Consider the following 7962-nt stretch of genomic DNA (forward strand, 5'->3'; position numbering starts at 1 on the left):
TCTTTTGTGCTGATGTGGTGGGCTCCCCCATCATGGAGTATGGGGATATTTGTGGAGCCTCCTCCTTCTGTTTGTTGTTTAAATATTCACCACCATTCACAACTGGATGTGGCAGGACCACAAAACTTAAGCCTGATGCTTTGGCTGTGGGGATATTTTAGCACTGTCTATCGCATGCTACTTTTGCTGTTTGTCAGGCAGATAATTCTCATTTTTAGGTATGCCTGGTGCTGCATCGGCATGCCCTCCTGCACTCTTCATTGAACCAGGGTTGATCCTCTGGCTTGATGGTAATGGTAGAGTGGGGGATATGCCAGGCCACGAGATTACAGATTGGGTGGAATCATCCCAGGTTTTCACTAAGTGCAGTAGTGGGAGTGAAAAAAGTTGTTTCACTTGCCAGCTGCAATGATGGATTTTCACGCTGTATTGTCCCATTCCCGGCACCTCCCACCTCATTAATAATGCATTCACTGGAAACACGCCGAATCGCTGGCAGGGCAGCCTCTGACTTGCCTGCCCTGCCGGTACCTCGTGCCTTCAATAATCCGGGCGCCATAATTAAAAGGCGCCCCTGCACAGAGCTAGCTCTCTAAGGGATCGAAAGCTGCTGGGAAGGCATGGGTGCCAAAAGGGAGGTAACACGCTGCTCCCAAATTTAGTGACACCTCCTTGGGTGCCACTGGATGCAGTGGAGACCTACCGTAAAACCCTCTACCCCCTGTTTTGGGTGAAGACCAGCAAGCAAGGTCACCATCCAGCATGGGAGGCGATGGCAGCTATGGTCAGTGTCAACACCCTGCAAAAGAGGACAGTCGCCTTTGCCGAAAGAGGATGAATGATGTCCTCCATTCTGCCAGGGTAAGTCACTCTTCTCATCACGCTGAACTCATACACCCACAAACTCATCACACGTCCACAGGGATCTCACTCACTGTCAGTTCAAGGGACATCACCATTCATTCTCTCACACACGCCTTCATTTGCCCTGCAAAAAGTATCCACATCCCATCCATGGCACTGCTCATTACCCACAAATGCCAGGCATTCTTCTCATCTGCCTGGCAGGCATCCTGCTTACACTCTCTCCATCTGTATTCCTATAGGACAAGCTGGCACACACCAAAAGGGAGAGGTCACAGATCGGTGGAGGAAAACACGACATTAAGGTCCTCACAGGCTTTGAAAATAGAGTCATCCAGCTGGCCAGCAACCATCTGGACCATTCCTGTGCTGATGGTGAGGTCGGCGGTGCTCAACCAAGTGAGGAGCCAGCAGTGCAACATCCATCAGACAACCATGCTGTGAGTGAGTTCCCTGTTCCGCAGTCCCCTGCCATATACTAATTATCTCTTCTTGCTTTTGCAGACGCATCTGGGAAGCAGCTGAGGGGGCCCACGACCCAGGTCCTTGACTCAGGCTCTAAAGAAACCTCGGAAGAAGAATCTGAGGACAAGTTAATTGAAGACCCATCACATCACTCACCCACACTCTGCACCAGCGCAGAGACACACAGCTCGGTGGAACCTAGTTCTTGAGTAGCCCCAGGGTCACAATCTGGTGAGTACATCGCACTGTCTGATCCACAGCAGGTGGCGGCAGCGACTTCCCAGGTGTCTGGCACCCAGATGACTGCTGAAGACCAGAATAAAAGCAAAAAACTGCGGACGCTGGAAATCCAAAACAAAAACAAAAATACCTGGAAAAAGTCAACAGGTCTGACAGCATCTGTGGAGAGGAACACAGTTAACTTTTTGAGTCCATATGACTCTTCAACAGAACTAAGTAAAAAAGAAGAGAGGTGAAAAATAAACTGGTTTAAGGGGGGTGGGGACAAGTAGAGCTGGATAGAGGGCCAGTGATAGGTGGAGATAACCAAAAGATGTCACAGACAAAAGGACAAAGAGGTGTTGAAGGTGGTGATATTATCTAAGGAATGTGCTAATTAAGAGTAGAAAGCAGGACAAGCAAGGTACAGATAGCCCTAGTGGGGGTGGGGTGGGGTGAAGGAATCAAAAAAGGCTAAAAGGTAGAGATAAAACAATGGATGGAAATACATTTAAAAATAATGGAAGTAGTTGGGAAAAGAAAAATCTAATAAATTATTGGAGGAAAAAAAACAAAAAAGCGGGGGGGGGGCGGAATTGGAAAGTGAATGGGGATGGAGGAGAGAGTTCAGGGCCCCAGCTATGCCTGTCTCTTTATGGGGTATGTGGAACATTCCTTGTTTCAGTCCTACTCCTGCCCCCTCCCACAACTCTTTCTCCGGTACATCGATGATTACTTCGATGCTGCTTCATGCTCTCGTCTGGACCTGGAAAAATTTATTAATTTTGCTTCCAGTTTCCACCCCTCCATCATTTTCACATGGTCCATCTCTGACACTTCTCTTCCCTTCCTTGACCTCTCTGTCTCAATTTCTGGTGATAGACTGTCCACCAATATCCATTACAAGCCTACCGACTCCCACAGCTACCTCGACTACAGCTCCTCACACCCCGTTTCCTGTAAGGACTCCATCCCATTCTCTCAGTTCCTTCGCCTCCGTCGCATCTGTTCTGATGATGGCACTTTCAAAAACAGTTCCTCTGACATGTCCTCCTTCTTCCTTAACCGAGGTTTTCCACCCACGTGTCCGGCCCATCTCCTGCGCATCCACCCTCACACCTTCTTCTCCCTCCCAGAACCATGATAGTGTCCCCCTTGTCCTTACTTATCACCCCACCAGCCTCCGCATTCAAAGGATCATCCTCCGCCATTTCCGCCAACATGATGCCACCACCAAACACATCTTCCCTTCACCCACCCCGGTGGCATTCCACAGGGATCGTTTCATCCGGGACACACTGGTCCACTCCTCCATCAACTCCTACACCTCAACCCCCTCCCATGGCACCTTCCCATGCAACCGCAGAAGGTGCAACACCTGCCCCTTTACTTCCCCTCTCCTCACCATCCAAGGGCCCAAACATTCCTTTCAAGTGAAGCAGCATTTCACTTGCACTTCCCTCAATTTAGTCTACTGCATTTGTTGCTCCCAATGTATTCTGTCTGCAAGCATCACCCAGACTTCCCTGTTGCTTGCCATTTCAACACCCCTTGGCTTGCTGCATTGTTCCAGTGAAGCTCAACGCAAACTGGAGGAACAGCACCTCATCTTCCGACTAGGCACTTTACAGCATTCCAGACAGACTATTGAGTTCAACAATTTTAGATCATGAACTCTCTCCTCCATCCCCACCCCCTTTCCGATTCCGCCCCCCCCTTGTTTTTTTTCTAATAAATTATATAGATTTTTCTTTTCCCACCTACTTCCATTATTTTTAAATGCATTTCCATCCATTGTTTTGTCTCTACCTTTTAGCCTTTTTCGATTCCTTCACCCCACCTCACCCCCACTAGGGCTATCTGTAGCTTGCTTGTCCTGCTTTCTACCCTTAATTAGCACATTCCTTAGATAATATCATAACCTTCAACACCTCTTTGTCCTTTTGTCTGTGACATCTTTTGGTTATCTCCACCTATCACTGGCTCTCTATCCTGTTTTACCTGTTCCCCCCCACACCCCACCCACCCCCCCCCACCCCCCTGTTAAACCAACTTATATTTCACCTCTCTTCTATTTTTACTTAGTTCTGTTGAAGGGTCATTCGGACTCGAAATGTTAACTGTATTCCTCTCCGCAGATGCTGCCAGACCTGCTGAGTTTTTCCAGGTATTTTTGTTTTTGTGCTGCAGACCAGAAATCTGCTGAGTCCAAGTCAGATTAGGAGTTTCTGGACATGTTCATACCTCAGTTGATGGAGCTGCAAAGGCAAACTTGGGAACATCAGGAAGGGATGTCCGCTGCACTCCTCAGATTGTAAGGCACGATGGAAGAGACCATCACCTTCACTCTGAGGTGATAGCACCAGCATGCTAATGCTCTGAGGTCAACTCTGGTAGGATGGCGGCCACCATGGAGAACTAGGTCCAGGACATCGGTCCTGTGCTGCTGTGCGGGCTGAATTCCATCGCTGATGCCACAGTTGGCCTCCAACAGTGTCAACACCAGAGGGGTGCGGGACAGCTCGATCTCACTCCAGCTTCCCCTGCTCCTCAAGGAGTCAGCCATGGGCCATTGGGCACCCATAGGGAGGAAGACCAGCAGCTCGACATCTCAGGGCCATCCACCCAGGTGACTGCGGGAATGTCCAGCTGATCCAAATCCCCTTTTCCTGTGACTCCCTCAGCTCCACAGGCTGAGGATGGTGAAACTGACCCAAAGCAGGACATCCAAAGCAGGCCAGGGCCCTCCAGTTCCCGGCCCTCCAGAGGCTGCCGGCTAAAGCCATCACAACAGTCAGCAGGCTGCCTCCACCTCTGCTGTGGATGTCTGGGGGGCACGAAGATGTAGTGGCAGGGTTAGGACAGTTAAGAAGAATTAACTATTTTGGAGTCAACCAATTAGTTAAGGAGAATGAAACGCTTTACGAATTTGCGTGTCTTCCATGCGCAGGGGCCTTGTTAATCTTCTCTGTATCGTTCCAATTTTAGTATATGTGCCTAGGCACAGGTGTTAATCACTTGTAAATAATGTTAACTATAGGAAATAAACTCCCAAGAATGTCTCTCTGCCAATGGCTCCTTGTTCTGATGAGCAGTGTTCATGTCACTCAGATGTGAAAACTTTCTGCACAAGATAAAGGCAGGTGTCTTAGTCCAGGGCCTCTTCCCTGTGCAGTGCGTAACCTTCAGACCAAAGTGATGGTCCGGCCTTACACTCACTGGACACATTCGTGATCTTGCACTTTGATGGTACTTGCCATTGCTGCCAGAATGTTATAGACAGGTGTCACAGAGTTCTGTCACCCTATCTGTGTACTCTCAGCACCTTTAAGGTGGGGCTTGCTCCCATCTCTTCAGCATCTGTGATCGATGATGCTGTACTCCTGAAGGGGTCAGGTGCTGAAGGCTGACAAAGAATCAGGTGTATTTAAATTTTCATGACTGCGTCTCCATGATATGACCCTCAGCCAGACAGGAATCAGACCTTCACAGAGGCAATGTGAAGCTCTATAGAGTGCCCTCACTACATCTCATCACCATCCTCCACTAAATATGAGGCTATGAGGGCCTCCCGAGTGCGCCTGCCTCATCTGGCCAGTGAGATGGCCTCATTGCCGGCATCCCCGCCTTCGAGGGCTTCATCATCATCACCTTCAATGTCCTCCTCATCAGAGAAGATGTGCAGTTCTTCTATCTCTTCCTCAGCCAAGTCTGCCCCCTTCTTGCAGCGCCAGGTTGTAGAATGCGCAGCAAGCAACAATAACGCGCAACACCCTCTGGAGACTGTATTGCAGTGCTCCATCAGACCTGTTGAGGCACCAGAACCTCATTTTCAAAGTGCCTTTCATTTGCTCCACCAAAGTTAGCATCACGGCATGAGCATCATTATACCGTCACTCTGCTGAAGTCTGAGGGTGCTGCACAAGTGTCATCAGCCACATCCTCTGTTGGTAACCTTTGTCCCCAAAGAGCCAACCCTACAATGTCTCTGGACCCTGGAAGATGTCAGGAATCTGAGACCTGCTGAGAGTGTAGGAGTCATGGACACTCCCTGAGAATTGTGCTCAGACCTGCAGGATGTGTTTGCGGTAGTCACACACCAGCTGAACATTCAGCGTGTAGGTCCTTGTGGTTGACTTAGTTGACTGCTTGTTGCCATGGAGATCTAAGCACCACATGAGTGTAGTCAATGGCACCCTGCACTTGTTGAAAACCAGAGATCTGCACAAATCCATGGAGCAAGATCACTGGGCTTTTCTGATCCCAGGAGAAATGCACAAAGTTCTGTGCCTTTGTGAAGCTGGCGCCTGTGACCTCCTGGGTACACTTGTAGGTGGAGCTTTGTGAGATCCCACACAGGTCACCTCTGGAGCCCTGGAAGGAGCCACTGGCATAAAAATTGAGTGCCACAGTCACTTTCATGGCCACTGGCAATGAATGGCCTCCATGTCCCCGTGGAGCTAAAACTAGCGGCAGGTGGCATATGTGACTGACCATTCCCTAGATATGTGCAGTCTTCGGCGACACTGGTTCTCAGTGTCTGCAGTAAGGAGAAGCGCTGTCTATAGACCCTGGGTCTAATGAAGAACCTACGAACAACAGCTGTCTGTGGACCTTCAGCTGGGTGCACAGCAAGCCCTGCTGCCTCTTCATCTTGAGGGAGGTGCTCCTCATTTTGAGCCAGACACCTCTTCTTTTCTTCTCTGTAAGCCATGAGGCATATTGCTAAATCACCAGGATCCAGATGTTCTCCTCCTGCAGGATCAAAGAGAGAGATGTGTGGGTTATGGGTTGTAAGAACATCTCTTGATTAAGTCTGAAGGCCCCTTTACATATGCAGGAGAGTGCAGGCTACCAATTGAATGGCCAGTGTGTAGTGTGCTCATCCGAACCCCATCCACCTCACTCCACATGACCAATTGGCTGCAGTTTCAGCCAGTGGACTACAAGCTGTGCTCTCAGCTCAGGTGCAGGCAATCTAACTCACACTGTAACTCTTTCAAGTACAAACACATTTCCATCTGTTCCTATTCAGATGAAATTACATTGTTTCATAATTTGCCATGGTGAGATTTGAACTCTTGATCTTGGGGTTACAAACCCAGTACCATAACCACTTGGCTATTTAGGCCAAGCCTAACTCACATGTAAGGCTACACTGTTAGCTAGAAACATAATAGATACTGGTCCAAACCTTAATAAAGACTTTGCAAGGGGCTGTGAGTGCCTCCACCAGTGACTGTGCCATAGCCGCCTTTCGCAAGGATTGTATTACTTGCCCAGTTGGCCAATTGCTCTGCTCCCCTCTAAAACACACATTAATTTGCAGCCTGAGTCTGAGGAGTGAAAGTTCTGGAGCATTTGGTGACACTTTCATGCTTTTGTGTGGCTTGAGTGAGCAGAAAAACCTCAGAGGCCCGACTCTAAGCATGTCAAGGAGCTGCAGCTGAACGGTCTCAGCTGCAGAAGATTGCTCACTTTTTTGTTAAGCTTTTCCAAGTGCATGGCTGCTTCCCTCACCCACCCCTCCCCCATTGGCCCCTCCCCCAACATGTGCTTGTGTACTTCCTTCAGTCTGTGCTGCCTTGCCCCTCACACAATCCCCGGCCTAACCCACACCGGAGTCCTTGCTCCGGAATCACACTGACGGCCAACTGGGAAAAAGCCACTCGCCTATGTCCTCCCCATGAATGTGTGATGCCTTTTCCTTGATGTCATACGCAATGCTCATGAGCACTGTTCAAGGTTGTGTGTTCTCATCTCCGAGTTCACCTCGAAGTTCAGGTTGCCAGGTGTACGCCTTTTACAGGCATTCATGAAATACGCCATTCTGAAGTCACACTGACATGGGAGGTAAATTTGATGTGGAGGAATGATTTTGGCAAACTCGATTATAATTAGATGCTAAAATACTGAAATTAGGTTCCCAACGTGTGGTGGTGGGAGACGCGGTCCACCATTGATGAGTGGAGCGGACAATCGCAAACTGGTTTTACAATGGCGTGAAACCGATTTTGGCCTTCTCGCCATGTTGTCCCCCGCCAGACTGCCATGATGCCTGATGCCAACAGGAGCAGACGATTCCTCCCATTGTGTTTTTATACAACTCTGCTGCTGCTGGTGGTCCACAGTGCCTCATGGATACTCAGTTTTGAGTTGCTAGACCTTTTCAAAATCTATCAATTTAGCACGATAGTAGTGCCACACAACAGGACGGATGGTATCCTCGATGTGAAGGCGGTACCTTGTCTCTACAATGACTGTGCAGTGGTCACTCATGCCGATACTGTCATGGACAGATGCATCTGTATCAGGTTACTTTGGTGTGACGTTGCATCATAGTTACATCATTAGTTACCTCAGTATCAGGTGCTTCTGATGTTAACCCTTTATTCTACATCTTGCTCAAAGTCT

At 49.0% G+C, this 7962-nt stretch overlaps 1 pseudogene; it reads right to left on the bottom strand.

The window, feature by feature from the left end:
• Nucleotides 1-4453: 4453 nt before the first annotated feature.
• On the bottom strand, nucleotides 4454-4553 carry LOC121277520 (annotated as a pseudogene).
• Between the last annotated feature and the right edge of the window lie 3409 nt (nucleotides 4554-7962).

The sequence above is a fragment of the Carcharodon carcharias genome, chromosome 4, assembly GCF_017639515.1.
Source record: "Carcharodon carcharias isolate sCarCar2 chromosome 4, sCarCar2.pri, whole genome shotgun sequence".
Taxonomy (NCBI): domain Eukaryota; kingdom Metazoa; phylum Chordata; class Chondrichthyes; order Lamniformes; family Lamnidae; genus Carcharodon; species Carcharodon carcharias.